Source organism: Drosophila montana, unplaced genomic scaffold (genome assembly GCF_035044405.1).
Source record: "Drosophila montana isolate Dmon_TW-CO22-7 unplaced genomic scaffold, ASM3504440v1 contig_779_1, whole genome shotgun sequence".
Lineage (NCBI taxonomy): Eukaryota > Metazoa > Arthropoda > Insecta > Diptera > Drosophilidae > Drosophila > Drosophila montana.
The window spans coordinates 1916471-1931116 of NW_026999075.1; the positions used below are offsets into that span (position 1 = coordinate 1916471).

A 14646-nucleotide genomic window follows, 5' to 3' on the forward strand; every position below is an offset into this window, starting at 1 on the left:
ATATTTTTATTTTTTTATTTTATTTTATTAATGGTCGACAAAACGAGTCTCTTCCTAATTATTCAATTCATTATATTTACATTATGAAAATTAAATGCTAAAAGCCTAGATAGAATACATAAACTTTCTAATTGTAGCCCTTTTCACAGCCAATTTTGTCAGTAACGCTATTAGAGCCTACAGCTAAGAAGAAGGGTGTTAGTAAAGAAAATAGTGTTCTTAAGTAAAATTAAAAATAATCTTAATCTCTATATATAAAACTGTTTGTCCTGACTGACTGACTGACTGACTGACTGACTGACTGACTGACTGATTGGTGATCAACGCACAGCCCAAACCGTAAGAGCTTGGAAGCTGAAATTTTCACTGTAGCTACCTTATGTGATGTAGGTGCACGTTAAGACGGGGTTTCGGGAAATTCCACCCGCAAGTGTGGAAAAATCGCGAAAAACGTTTGTATGTAACTTTTTTGTTTACCATCCGATCGGCCCCAAACTTATTTTCAAACATCTTTGTTCAAATTCATTTGAGGGGTGTTTCGCACTTTTCGGAAAACCCATTTCTCCTTGGTGGAAATGGAGGTCAAAGATTTGGTGGGTGACGTTTCGCGCTCAAATTCATTTCCAGTGATCTATATGAAAAATCATTTGAGACGTGTTTCTCACTTTTCGCAGAATTCAAACTTCTTCGGGGGGAATGCGATTTAAAGATTTTTTGGGCGGCGTTTTAAGTTGTGTCCGATTTGCTTCAAACTTATTTTTAAAGCTCTTCATAAGAACTTAATAAGTACGTATTTTAGCGATTTGGGAAATTCCACCCGCAACAGTGGTAAATTGGCGGAAAACGGTTGTATGAAAGTTTTTTGCTTAGCATCCGATCGCAGACTCATTTTCAAAGATCTATGTTCAAATTCATTTGAGAGGTGTTTCACACTTTTTGAAAAATCCATCCCTCCTCGGTGCAAATGGGGGTCGAAGATTTGGTGGATGACGTTTTGTGTTCAAATTTATTTCCAAAGATCTATAAGACAAATCATTAGAGACGTGTTTCACATTTCTCGCAAAATCGAAACTCCTTCGGTGGAAAATGCATTTTTAAGATTTTTTTGGTGAATTTTAAGAGTTTTCCGATTTGCATAAAAGTTGTTTGATTCCCGTCCGATCAGTTTCAAAATCATTTTCAAAGCTTTTTTGATTTTATAACATACGTGCCACGGGCAAGGCCGGGTTATACCCGCTAGTTTACTATATTATTTAAGAAAATACAATAAATAGGAAAAAATAAAATAAGTTGTTAACAAAGTAATGTATGCTAGAAATGTAGAGTGTTAAATAGATAGGATAAAGAGATAGTAATGGGAAATCACTGACCCGGTGGGCGAAATTTACAGCCTGTCCGGCAAGCTATGCCCCTACTCATAGCTGGGTACGGTCGGTGAGTTCACAAAGGTATCCTGAAAGCAACGATTTTATTAGGGGTTGAGAAAGTTCGGTAGAGAAAACGTGATGCAAGGTATTGTAATTTGTACATAATACGTGAAAAAGATTGTGCACAGCGTAGTCTGTTGTACACGTAGATAGGAGTAAGGGGCGATAATTCCTGGTTGGTCTAGACGGGACAGAGAATTAAAGACACCCTAACAGTAGAGGAGAATCTATATCGCCAACAATCAAATTATGTAGAAAGACAACACCGAGAATTGTCCTACGGTTGGTTAACGACGGAAGATTAAGAAGAAGAAGCCTGCTGGAGTAGGATGGCAACCGAAGATTAGGGTCCTAATTTAAACCTCGTAAGGCAAAAAGCAGAAATTGCTTCTGAATTCAATACGATCCTGGCTATTATTACACTGCGGAGACCAGATGTAAGAGCAGTATTCAAGGATAGGGCGAACAAGAGAGATGTACAGAAGTTTCGTTGTAAAAGGATCGTTTAACTATTTAGACCATCGTTTAATGATTCCAAGTACACCTTTTGCCTCATTAACGATTGTATCTATATAAAGATTAAAGCAGAGTTTATAATCAAAAACAACGCCTAGATCCTTAACTGTTAGTATACGTTGCAATGGAGTATTGGCGATTGTATACTTGACAAGATAAGGTGTAGTACGATTGAAGGTCATAAACATACACTTTGAACAATTTAGATGCAATTGATTGGCCGAACACCAAAGTTGCATAGCGTTCAAATCATCTTGTAGACGAGAATGATGTAGGGGATAAGTGTATGAGAGAATAAGTTAAACACGTGCACGGGAATGAGATATAACTGAGGGGAGATCATTTATAAAAATAGTAAAGAGTTAAGGTCCAAGATGACTACCTTGAGGAACACCAGAAGTAACGTGAACTTGTTTTGAGGTAGTCAGCCTCAGCAATACTCTTTGGGTCCTACCTTTTAATTAAGAACTAATCCAAAGCAAAAGAGACGGAGGGAAACCTAATCGGTCAAGTTTTAAGAGTAGTAGATCGTGGTGCACAGAGTCAAACGCCTTACTGAAGTCAGTGTAAATGACATGATTGGCAGAAATGCTGCAAATTCGAAGTTATTATTATACACTGAACCCATTGAAAATGGGTAAAAGGGGTATAATGTATTTGTGCAAATGTATGTAACAGGCAGAAGGAAGCATCTCCGTCCCCATAAAGTATATATATTCTTGATCAGCATCAATAGCCGAGTCGATCTAGCCATGTCCGTCCGTCCGTCCATCCGCCGTCCGTCCGACCGTCTGTCCGTATGTATGAGCGCAAGGATCTCAGAACCTGTAAGAGCCAGAAATTTTAGCTGTAGGTCCTCCTAGTCCCCGCGCAGATCGAGCTTGTTTCCGATAGTCGATAACTTGCACCGTTTCCAAGTAATCGGTAAAAATCGATATCGAAATCCTGTTATTTGAGCAATTTCGGTAAATAATATGAGCTAGAGTCACCAAATTGACATGTACTGTCTAGAATAGTACATATGTACATATATATCAATTATTTTTCATTTTATACCTATCGCCTGTCGGAAGAAGAGGGTTCAGGGTATCCCCTAGTCTAGAGCTCCCGACTACAACCTCTTAGTTGTTTTTTCAAATAATTTAGTAATAGCGGACCGTTTTGCAATGCCCTTTTAATTTTGCATATCAGACTTTCCACATTTCTTATCGAGAGGAATGATATGTTCTTTATAAAAAGATGGAAAGTCAGAAGATTCAAGAGATGGATTAAAAAGCTTTAGCAATGGACGAAGAAGGGAAGAACTACACTCCTTGAGTAGACAACTAGGGATATTGTCAGGCCCAGGAGAGAAAGAAGATTTTAAAGAATTTATAGCAGGAAGTAGAGAGGAAGGGGAAATAATAGGAACAGGTATAGAACTATACGAAGTAATAGTATAAGGGTAAGAATTGTTATTATATATATTATTATTGTATATATATATATTCTTGATCAGTATCAACAGCCGAGTCGATATAGCTATGTCCGTATGTTCGGCTGTCTAGTCTCTCAGTTTTAAAGCTATCTTTATGAAACTATGCAGAAGTCCCTCTTTCTGTTGCATGCAGTCGATATGTCAACACCAGCTGGATCGGACCACTATATCATATAGCTGCCATAGGAACGATCGGTCGAAAAGTAGATTCTTGTATAAAAAACATTTTTTTTATCAAGATATCTTCACCAAACTCGGCATTTATTAGTTTTACAATGCTCCTACTATCTATGCAAAATCTTATCAGTATCGGACCACTATATCTTATAACTGCCATAGGAACGATCGGTCGAAAATTAGGTTGTTGTATGAAAAACATTTTTGTTTATCAAGATATATTGACCAAACTCGGCATTTGATAGATTTACTATATTCCTCATATGCAAAATCCTATCAAAATCGGACCACTATATCATATAGCTGCCGGTCGAAAATTAAGTTGTTGTATGACAAACTTCCTTGTTTTCAAGATATCTTAACCATTCTCGGCCAAGCACTATGAGCATTATGAAAAGGTTGGGTCTGCAAGGGTATTAAATCTTCGGCGTGCCGAAGATAGCCCTTCTTTCTCGATAGAGTTAAAATGTATCCAAGTGTATCTGCATGTTCCTAGTTAGGTAGGTATAACGGTGATTTCGTACTGGCTTAGAAGGATCGAAATTGTTCATGCACTTAATGTGGAAATCTTTTTATTACAGCAATACCTAAAGTTACGCTTAAATTATTTTATTCGGAAAATAACTTAGTTTTATTTCCATTTGCAAAATTAGAGCCCATAGAAAATATGAATATAAAATTTGTCTGGTGGTTGTCTTCTTTAGGTTTAGCTTGTGTTTTTCTTGCTGTTGTCTACATAGGATCTATTCCGTCAGTGGTACTCTCCCCCTTCTTACATATCCAATATTTTCCGGTTGCGGGCATCAGATATGCACCCAAATGCAGTTCTGTGTTGTGCTAAATTGTTCCAATATTTTCCTTCTAATTAACCTTTTTGTATGATGAAAAATTCTTTTTTTTTTTAGTTTTGTCGAAATGTACTCAGAGAATTTATAACTCAAAAAAATGAATTGTTCTTTAAAAAAAATTTTTTTAAAACCCAAGAAACGAAAATAAAAGAAAGCTTATATGTGTATTCCCAAGTCAATTCCTTCGACTACCTCTTCAAAGCCACCTTGGTTTACTCCCAGATTAACGAATCTAAAAAATATAAAATCAAAATATTTTAAAAAGTTTAAAATGTCTGGTTCGTGTACTGACTTGGCTAAATATTCCATAGCCAAGTCGAACTTCTTTCTTCTGAATTCTCAATGCTATGAGAATTATCTAACTCGTTGCAAAAGGCAATTGGCCCTAAATCCAAGACAGTTTTACAATTTTGTAAACTCGAAGCGTAAATCTTCAAGTTTGCCATCTTCTTTTTCTCTCGGGATGGATAAAGCTAGCAATGACTCTGATTCTGCTAACCTCTTTGCTAATTTTTTTCAATCAACTTACTCTTCAGTCTGTCCTAATAATAATTCTTACCCTTATACTATTACTTCCTCTAGTTCTATACCTCCCCCTATTATTTCCCATACCTCTCTCCTTTTAGCTTTAAATTCTTTAAAATCTTCTTTCTCTCCTGGGCCTGACAATATCCCTAGTTGTCTACTCAAGGAGTGTAGTTCTTCCTTGTTTATCCATTGCTAAAGCTTTTTAATCTATCCCTCGATTCTTCTGTCTTTCCATCTCTTTGGAAAGAATCTTATATCATTCCTCTCCACAAGAAAGGTGGAAAGTCTGATATATTAAATTACAGGGGCATTGCAAAACTGTCCGCAATTCCTAAATTATTTGAAACAATAATCACTTCGAATTTGCAGCATTTCTGCAAATCAGTTGTTTCCTCTGTTCAACATGGATTCGTAAAGAATCGGTCAACTACGACCAATCTGCTTGAGTTTACTTCCTTGGTAAATGATGCTTTCCTTTCGAAAATGCAAACTGATGTCATTTACACTGACTTCAGTAAGGCGTTTGACTCCGTGCACCATGACATTTTACTTTTTAAACTTGACCGAATAGGTTTCCCTCCGTCTCTATTGCTTTGGATTAGTTCTTATTTAAAAGGTAGGACCCAAAGAGTAATGCTGAGGCTGACTACCTCTAAACAGGTTCACGTTACTTCTGGTGTTCCTCAAGGTAGTCATCTTGGACCTTAACTCTTTACTCTTTTTATAAATGATCTTCCCTCTGTTATATCCCATGCCCGTGTACTCATGTATGCGGACGACGTGAAACTTATTTTATCATACACCAATCCCCTACATCATTCTAGTCTTCAAGACGATTTGAACGCTATGCAACTTTGGTGCTCGGCCAATCAATTGCATCTGAATTGTTCAAAGTGTATGTTTATGACATTTAATCGTACTACACCTTATCTGGTCAGTTATACAATCGACAATACTCCATTGCAACGTATACTAACAGTTAAGGATTTAGGCGTTCTTTTTGATTCTAGACTCTGTTTCAATCTTCACATAGATACCATCGTTAATGAGGCAAAAGGTGTACTTGGATTCATTAAACGATGGTCGAAAGAGTTTAACGATCCTTTTATAACGAAACTTCTGTACATCTCTCTTGTTCGCCCTATCCTTGAATACTGCTCTTGCATCTGGTCTCCGCAGTATAACAATAGCCAGGATCGTATTGAATCTGTTCAGAAGCAATTTCTGCTTTTTGCCTTACGAGGTTTAAATTGGGACCCTAATCTTCGGTTGCCATCCTATTCCAGCAGGCTGCTTCTTCTTAACCTTCCGTCGTTAACCAACCGTAGGACAATTCTCGGTGTTGTCTTTCTACATAAGTTGGTTGTTGGCGATATTGATTCTCCTTTTCTGCTAGGGTGTCTTCAATTCTCTGTTCCGGCTAGACCAACCAGAAATTACCGCCCCTTATTCCTATCTACGTGCACAACAGACTACGCTATGCACAATCCTTTTCGCGTGCTATGTAAAAATTACAATAGTTTGCATCACGTTTTCTCTACCGAATTTTCTCTACCCCTAATAAAATCGTTGCTTTCAGGATACCTTCGGGAAGTCACTGACCATTCCCAGCTAAGAGCAGGGGCATAGCTTGCCGGCCAGGCTGTAAATTTTCCCCCACCGGGTCGGTGATTTCCCATTACTTTCCCAATACTATCTCTTTATCCTATCTACTTAACACTCTGTATATCTAGCATACAGTTCTTTACTCTATTAACAATCTTTTTACTTTCTTTTCTCCTATTTATGATATATTCTTAAATAATATAGCAAATTAAGATTATTTTTAATTTTACTTAAGAACACTTTTTCCTACTTACACCCTTCTTCTTAGATGTAGGCTCTAATAGGGTCACTGACAAAATTAGCTGTGAAAAGGGGCACAGCTGGCCGGACTGGCAAATAAAACACCTCCGTCGGTCGGTGATGCTATTTGAAATTTGTGTTCTCTATCTAGGCTTTTAGCATCTAAATTTCATAATTGTAAATATAATGTATTGAATAATTAGGAAGACACTCGTTTTGTCGACCACTAATAAATATATAAATAAATAAAAAAAATAAATAAATTATGTACATACTCGTAATTATGTATTTAGTTATTTATTTCCGACTATACTCACTCTACTCGAGAATCCATTTGAAATGTCTACGATTTTAAGGCACTTAAAAATTGTCGGCTGTGCGGTGGGCCATAGACTCGTCTGAGCGACAGTTTCCTAAGCGGCTTTTAATTAACAGCCATTAAGTGCAAGGATATTTTAAGGATTTTCCAAGATGCCATGCACACATGAGCGACGTTAGATAGAGCCAGGCACAAACACTGCGAGTGGAAAAGAGGCGTCGGGCTGGCTGAAGCTATATTGAAATTCATTAAAATAGCGTCGCCGCTATCCTTGTCGCCACGCATCGCATTAATTTGGCATATAAAATAATTATAGCATTATTCAAGGACCCGATACATCACAGGGCATTGTGTTAAAGAAATTAATTAATATTCTGCTTCCCGCTTCTTCTTCTCCAATCTCGCCTTATTATGCACACACACGAACGCACATGCATACACGGATGGACTTAATAAAGGCGCATGTGTGACACTTGTTTTGAGTGGCTTATACAAAGCCGTGGCTTTTCCATTTTCCGTTACCTACTTTTTACACAGTCACACACAATGCTTCTTATTATATAATTGTTTTTGGAATATGGGTACAGACACAAAAGAGTAATTCATAAGTATCCGTTCACAAATACATACATATATTCGATTTTTGTGCTACTTGATGTTTTAATCAATGTTTAATACCGGCAGACATATCCGCTAAAGTAAATATATATTCTTGATCAGGCTCGAGGATTTTTGGTCAACGTATAGGTTTGTGGCGATCTGGCACCATAGAAATTGATTCTTTTTAAGTTTTTTGTCTTTGATAAGTTTGGTTACACTAAGTTGGAATTTCGCAATATTACGAAAAGTATGTACAACTTCTTCTAGCAAATTATATATGTATAATTATTTGTGTTTTCTTATTGAGGAATAAAAAAACAACCTAGCTAGGCGGTTCGGTTCCTGACACCTCCTGCCGCAACAATGCCTACCTGGTAGCACATTGTGATAAGGGCTTAATATAATTGCAGCTGCCTGTCTGCAAACCCCTTGAATGCTTAAGCACGCTGCGCGCCTCGTCTGATTATCTTAATTAATTAAGGCTCCTTTGAGATTCAGAGTCTCGGCATTTCATCAGTTGTAAATAATCGGAAATGAATTCATTTTAATCGGAGGCGTAAATGCGTGGCAAACTCCATGTGACGCAACGTTGCGCGTTTAAAAGTGTATATAATATGTGTGCTTAGTTTGTCAAAGGCTGGGTAAAAAGGGGAGCGTATATTCAGGGTGTGTATGTTTGTGAGTGCGCGACTGCATTTGTAGCCCTGCTCTTTGGAGTTGTTAAGGTGGCAGCCTAAAAATTCATCACCATCGGCCGTCACTTTGTATGAAGACAATAACAAGCAAACACTGTACACACAACTGCGGTGGTACAGTGCCCCGTCACCCCAAAGGTGGAAGGGTTCGGCGTGCGTTGTCTCCATATTAAACAAATAAAACCCCTTTGGCAGCAGAATGCTGCACACAGAAGCGTTGACATTAAATTCCTGTATCTAGCGGGAAATTTTACTCAGTTCCCGCGCCATATTAAACAAAATTAACCGCCTGCGGGAATTCATGATTTTTGTACTAAACAAGAACTCCAAATACATATCGATATATTTTTGTGCAAAAATTAGTTTAATTTCCTTAAATTTCAATTTTTAAGCTGAGTAGATTTACAATTAATTTTTATATGCAGACAACTGTATATTATAATTGTATTATATAATACATCATTACAAATAATAAAGTATTTATAAATACTCTGCAATAATCGGCCTCAGATGAAGGCATCTTAAACGCGCGAATCCCGATGCAATATTCTCCATCCCACCTCCTGACCAACCGACCGAGGGGCGCAGTCGTGTTTCGTACGACACGATCCGCGTGGTAGAAAACGAATATAAACTACAACTATATGTAAAAATACAATTACAAATAAAAATAAAACTATCTACTTGCTAAATAGTTCAGAATAGAAGACTTTATACGAGGAAGAGAAAACTCCGAGCAGAATACTCTGTAATGGTTGTTATAGTCATCACAGAGAACCCTGAACTGTTCATGCAAGGCATATATAGTTGAGGAAAATTGAAGAGATATTTAATTGGCTAGTCAACACAGAAGAGTCGATTTCACCAGTAATTAATTTATGGATAAATATTACACCCAGCATGGCATCTGCGATCCCGTTACGTATATAAACATTCAAAATTAGTTCGTCTGATTATCCAACATATCAATTTCATAAGTTATCGGAGATATAGATATATCCAAACGGGTAAAAGATTAAAAATAGGAAGTTTTTATTTCTACCTTCCGACAGATATATGTATTGCGGTGAAATCGGCATATACTGAATGGAATTTTTGTTTTTTTATAAAACGCGTTACTCTTCTTGACCTGAAGGATCAATATTAACACAAGGATTATATCATTTCAGAGTATCTTAAATATGGTTAAATTGTAAAATATTTTCTTATAGTATACAACTTGCGGGTATTGTCCGGCCTTGCCCGTGGCACGTATTAAATAAATTTTCTCAAAGATCATTAAAAATGAGTTTGAAACCCGGTAAAAAAAATTTCATTCAATATTTTTCCGCCAATCTACCACTGTTGCATGCGAAATTTCCCAAATCCACCAAGGAGGGGTGATTGTTTCAAAAAGTGTGAAACAGCCCTTAAATGAATTTGAAGAACAATCTTTGAAAATAAGTTTCAGTCCTATCGGGTGGTAACCAAAAAATTTGAATACAAACGTTAATCGCTAATTAGCGCCTGCTGTGGGTGGAATTTCCCAAATCGCTAAAATACGTATTTATTAAGTTCTTATCTAGAGCTTTGAAAATAAGTTTGATGCAAATCGTACACAACTTAAAACTTTGGCCAAAAAGTTTTGAATCGCATTTGCACCTTCAACACATTAGGTAAGTGAGCAGTGTGTTGATCACCAATCAGTCAGTCAGTATGTCGTTCAGTCAGTCAGGACAAACAGTTTTATGTATAGAGATATATAAGAAATTTACGTACGGAATGTGATCTAAATAATACCTGGTCGTTTATCTTTGTTCTGGCAATTCATCAACATTTTGGCTCGAGGCGAAATGCTCAAGTTTGAGATGTTGGCAAAGTTGGAAAACTTATTTAGGATTAGGCACATATTTTTCAATGCTTGTTGCCCGTTGTTTTGTTGCCATTGTTTTTGCTAAGGAAGGAACTTTGGCGCAAAGCTGCCTTTTGACACACGCATACATGAGAGGGCGACGATGCGTGTAAAAGTTTCTGTTGTTGTATAAAATTGGGGGTACCAGACCGAAGCTAAGGAGCAGTCTAAGCTGCTTTAATCAGCGACGTGAGCTCTTTTAACGCAAATTTAATTGCGTTGTGTAAGAAAAGTCTCTCTTAACTTTACTCATGACTAACGCAAATACTGACGCTGAAGCTTCTGCATTTGTTGATAAGATTTTAACACGCCGCGTATGTTTTTCGCAACAAGCCGAAAACTTTTGCCACCAGCTTAAGTGTTATTTTTCAACCCAGCCTGCGAAGTTGAAGGCGTCTCGACAGGAGCCTAAGGTGAGCGGACGGATCTGCTGTGGAAGAGCGCGAGACGACCCCAAAGCAGCAAATTGCCATACTCCGTACAAAAACGAAGCCACACGCCTCTTTTGCTTATACCATACCCTAAAAAACCAAGGGTATAACTGCTATTTAAGCTTTGACAAGTAAAAGGCCAGTAATATTGTAATAATATCAATCAATTCTGGTATAAATATAGAACCCATTATTATACCGAATTTACTTTTCTATGCATACATTCATACAAATATAATGTTTGTTGAATTAAAAAAATAGTTTTTGCAGCTAAAATTATTATTTTATAACATAATTCTACAATACAAAATTACTTGTTGAAATTTACAAGTATTGTTTTTAACTAAACTCTTGTGGGCTAACATTGCAGAGAATTCTGAGCATTCCAAACTTTTTTGCTCTATTTTCCACAGAATTTCAGGATATGTTGTAAGATATGTAAAGGCACATCTGCCATTGGGGGTATTCGCCTGTTTTTACCTAAATTGATGTTACAAAATTCACTTAGGAGCGAGCCATTACGCCCCATAAATGTTATCGTTAATGTTCATTAAGGGGCAGAGTATTTACCTTTTAAAAATTACACTATCCTTTTCAGACTTATCTAATAAATGGTTTCAATTTACATGATAAATATTTTATTTAGTAATAATTTACTAAGAATAAGTAATTAACATCGAAGTATTTTTTTTACGAAAACCAGCTGTGAATTATAAGCTGGTTTGGAGTTTCCACATTGCACCGCAGCTGGAAAATTCGTATTCTATTGCTCCTTTTTTGTTTTATTTATTAAACGGCTCGCAATCTGGCTGATGCTTTATGCGCCATTAGCGTCCAATTTCTTACGTTTCTTTTTTATTTTAGTAATTAGTATTTTTGCTATTTATTATCATGCCTATATATTAAATTAGAAAGCTCGACCCAAATTTTTAAAATAATTTTGGCCAGTTCACATGGCTTACGGCCAAGAGAAATCTACATGCATATATTAGATCAGAATTTGAACCTGTATGCTTGTTGTTCAGTTGATTGAATGAATGTGTCATTTAGCTACGCTGAATTCTATATACATATCCATTGCGAGCAAATTTATTTTTCAGTACATAAGACCCATAATTTTGTTGTGACTTCTAAAGTAGCCCAAAAAGAAGCAATTGATACAAATACTCTCATAATTTTGAGTATGCATACCATAGAAATATTCAGAGTTCCATTGAGTCATCATCTCTTCTCAAAGACATAATGAATGCGTTAGCTGTTAGATTATATTCATTTCCTCTTAACTGTTTTAGGACAGCCTATCATTAAAAATACGCCGCACTCAACCGTTGCAATTGCAAATATTAACTATTTTGCATTTTCCACTTGGCACTTCCACCTGGCACTTCCCGACAAATGTTTCCATCACCTGCCAGCACTTCAATTTTCTTTCGAGGTGGAAAGCGGGTAAGGTTTAAACAGGCAACAGCCGTTGGCCAAATGAGCGTTCAATTTAAAACTAATTAAATAAAAATCAATTGTCGCAATTCATTTCGCTTCTGTATATACGACTGTGTATGTGTGTGCCGATATAATTAAGTATGGTTAAATTACACATGCCAATGAATTTCATTCTGCGTTTTCAGCCTAACTTGTATATTCTTCCGAAATCGTAAATTTACTTCATTTCTTCGATTCGATTTCATTTAGCTAGAGTTCTGCGAATGGCCCTAATGAAGGCGAGTCTTAGTCCTCCTATAAATAGACCATAAAAGCTGGCACCATTAAATAGGCAAAAGCAGCTCAGCTATTGTGAGCAAAAAAAGAGTTTGTGGCTGGGTGGATAAAATTGAGCAAATCCTTGTGTTTTCCATCGAATTGAGCTGCAGTTTTATCTATGCAGAAATCTTCAGTTTGACAAATGAATAAACTCTCTTATTTAGCTTAAAGTCGAAAGTCAGAACTGATAGTATAGACATACATATACCGGTGTTTTTTTCTTATATAAGGTATATTGATATTAATGAGATGTACATTTTTACATTATTATATAGCATTATTTTATGTTTATATATTTACCAACCGACTCTTATAATAATTTTCCCAAGAAAAGTAAATATATCTACAGTTCCAATATGCTGCTTGCAATTCCATATATTATTCAAATTTAAGGGGTAATATAGCCGAGAGGGGGAGTTTATTTACAATGTATTTTTCTTGTTAACAAAAGAATTTGTTGATCGATTTAATCACTAAAAAACGTATTTACTTCACATTTTTGACGTGTGTCCGCATCAATACAATTTGGAAAAATGTTAAGGGTAATTCGCTACTTCTAAGTTTAGGTTATTAAGGGGCTGCAGGAAATATTATCAGCCAACAGAATGACATGGCATGTTGTTTAATGACCAACAAAATAAATCTCTTATTTCTTTGATTGCCTAAGAAAGGAAATCGTGTACACAATTGCATTTTCCATTTTGCTAACCGAAAGGACCAAAACATAAAAAGTTGTATTTTGCAGTTTGTTTGCTTCTTGTTTCGTTTTCTGTAAACAGTATGGAAAATAGCTAGAGCTTTGGCAGCAAGGTGTTCCAAGAATTGAGTGAATCACACTGTATCCCATTGGCCCACCTGATTTGGACCAGTTGGTTTTAATCCAGCGAGTGACTGGTCGAGGCAGTCAATCAATATATTGAAAATATTGGAATCGGGTTCACTATTGCATTTAGTTCTTTTGGTCATCTTATTTGCTTTCTATATATTTTATGAAACGGCTTGAGCTTTAAATGAGACATCATGGGTACCGAGTATACGATTTTTCAATATAATTAAAGTGCCTATGCCAAACACATTTGACAGAAACAGCATGAGATGTTCTCTGGGCCTCATTTTGAAATAAAATACTTACTAGACAGTTCAAAATTTTAAAATATGTAAGCATATGTGCATATGACAGCTTTGTTGAAGGTCGTCTGAAACCAGTACAATGCAATTGAATCCCATATATTGCAATTATTTCTTCCCAAATAAATATTAATATTAATACTGCTGAATACAGTATTTGTTTAAACGACAGTAACTAAAATAATTCGCAAGCACCTATCTCAATAAGTATAATAATAATAGTATAAGAAGAATATCAAGTACTTTGGCTCTAATTATTTTTTGTTTTATTAAAAAAAATTACCAATATATCTAAATATGAGTACAGATTGGGAATCGTCAAGAATAGAAACAAGTTACATTTATCTTAATCTGCCTATTGCTTGATGTAAAGGAACTTAAGTTTATATTTAAGTTCTTACTATGAAATGGGTAACCAGATCGTATCAATCTTTTCTTTTTTATTAAAACTTGCTCCAATTGCTCTTCATTATTTCTTACTGTATATTTAATAATAATATAAACGAGAAAGAAGTGCTATCTTAGGCACACCGAAGATTTAATACCCTTGCAGACCCAACCTTTTCAAAATGCTCATAATGCTAAGAAGCACAGGGAAAATAGTTAATGCCGAGTATGGTTAAGATATCTTGAAAAACAAAACAGGTTTCCATCCAACAACTTAACTTTCGACCGATCGTTCCTATGACAGCTATATGATATAGTTGTCCGATCTTAATAGGATTTTGCATATATATGGGGGGCGTAGTAAAACTAATAAATATCGAGTTTGGTCAAGATATCTTGAAACACATAAAAATTTTCCATACAAAAACTTAATTTTCGACCGATCGTTCCAATGGCAGCTATATGATATAGTTGTTAGATCTTAATAGAATTTTGCATATATATGGGGAGCGTAGTAAAACTAATAAATACCAAGTTTAGTCAAGATAACTTTATAAACAAAAATGTTTTTCTTACAAGAACCTACTTTTCGACCGATCGTTCCTATGGCAGCTATATG

The 14646-nt window shown here is 36.0% G+C and overlaps 1 long non-coding RNA gene across 1 annotated transcript; it reads right to left on the bottom strand.

Moving 5' to 3' along the window:
- Positions 1-12867: 12867 nt before the first annotated feature.
- On the bottom strand, positions 12868-13631 carry LOC135439814 (uncharacterized). The gene is made up of 2 exons (XR_010438186.1): positions 13368-13631; positions 12868-13281 (listed from the first exon to the last, which is right to left on the bottom strand). It is a non-coding gene; the product is annotated as an uncharacterized LOC135439814 (long non-coding RNA).
- Positions 13632-14646: the final 1015 nt, after the last annotated feature.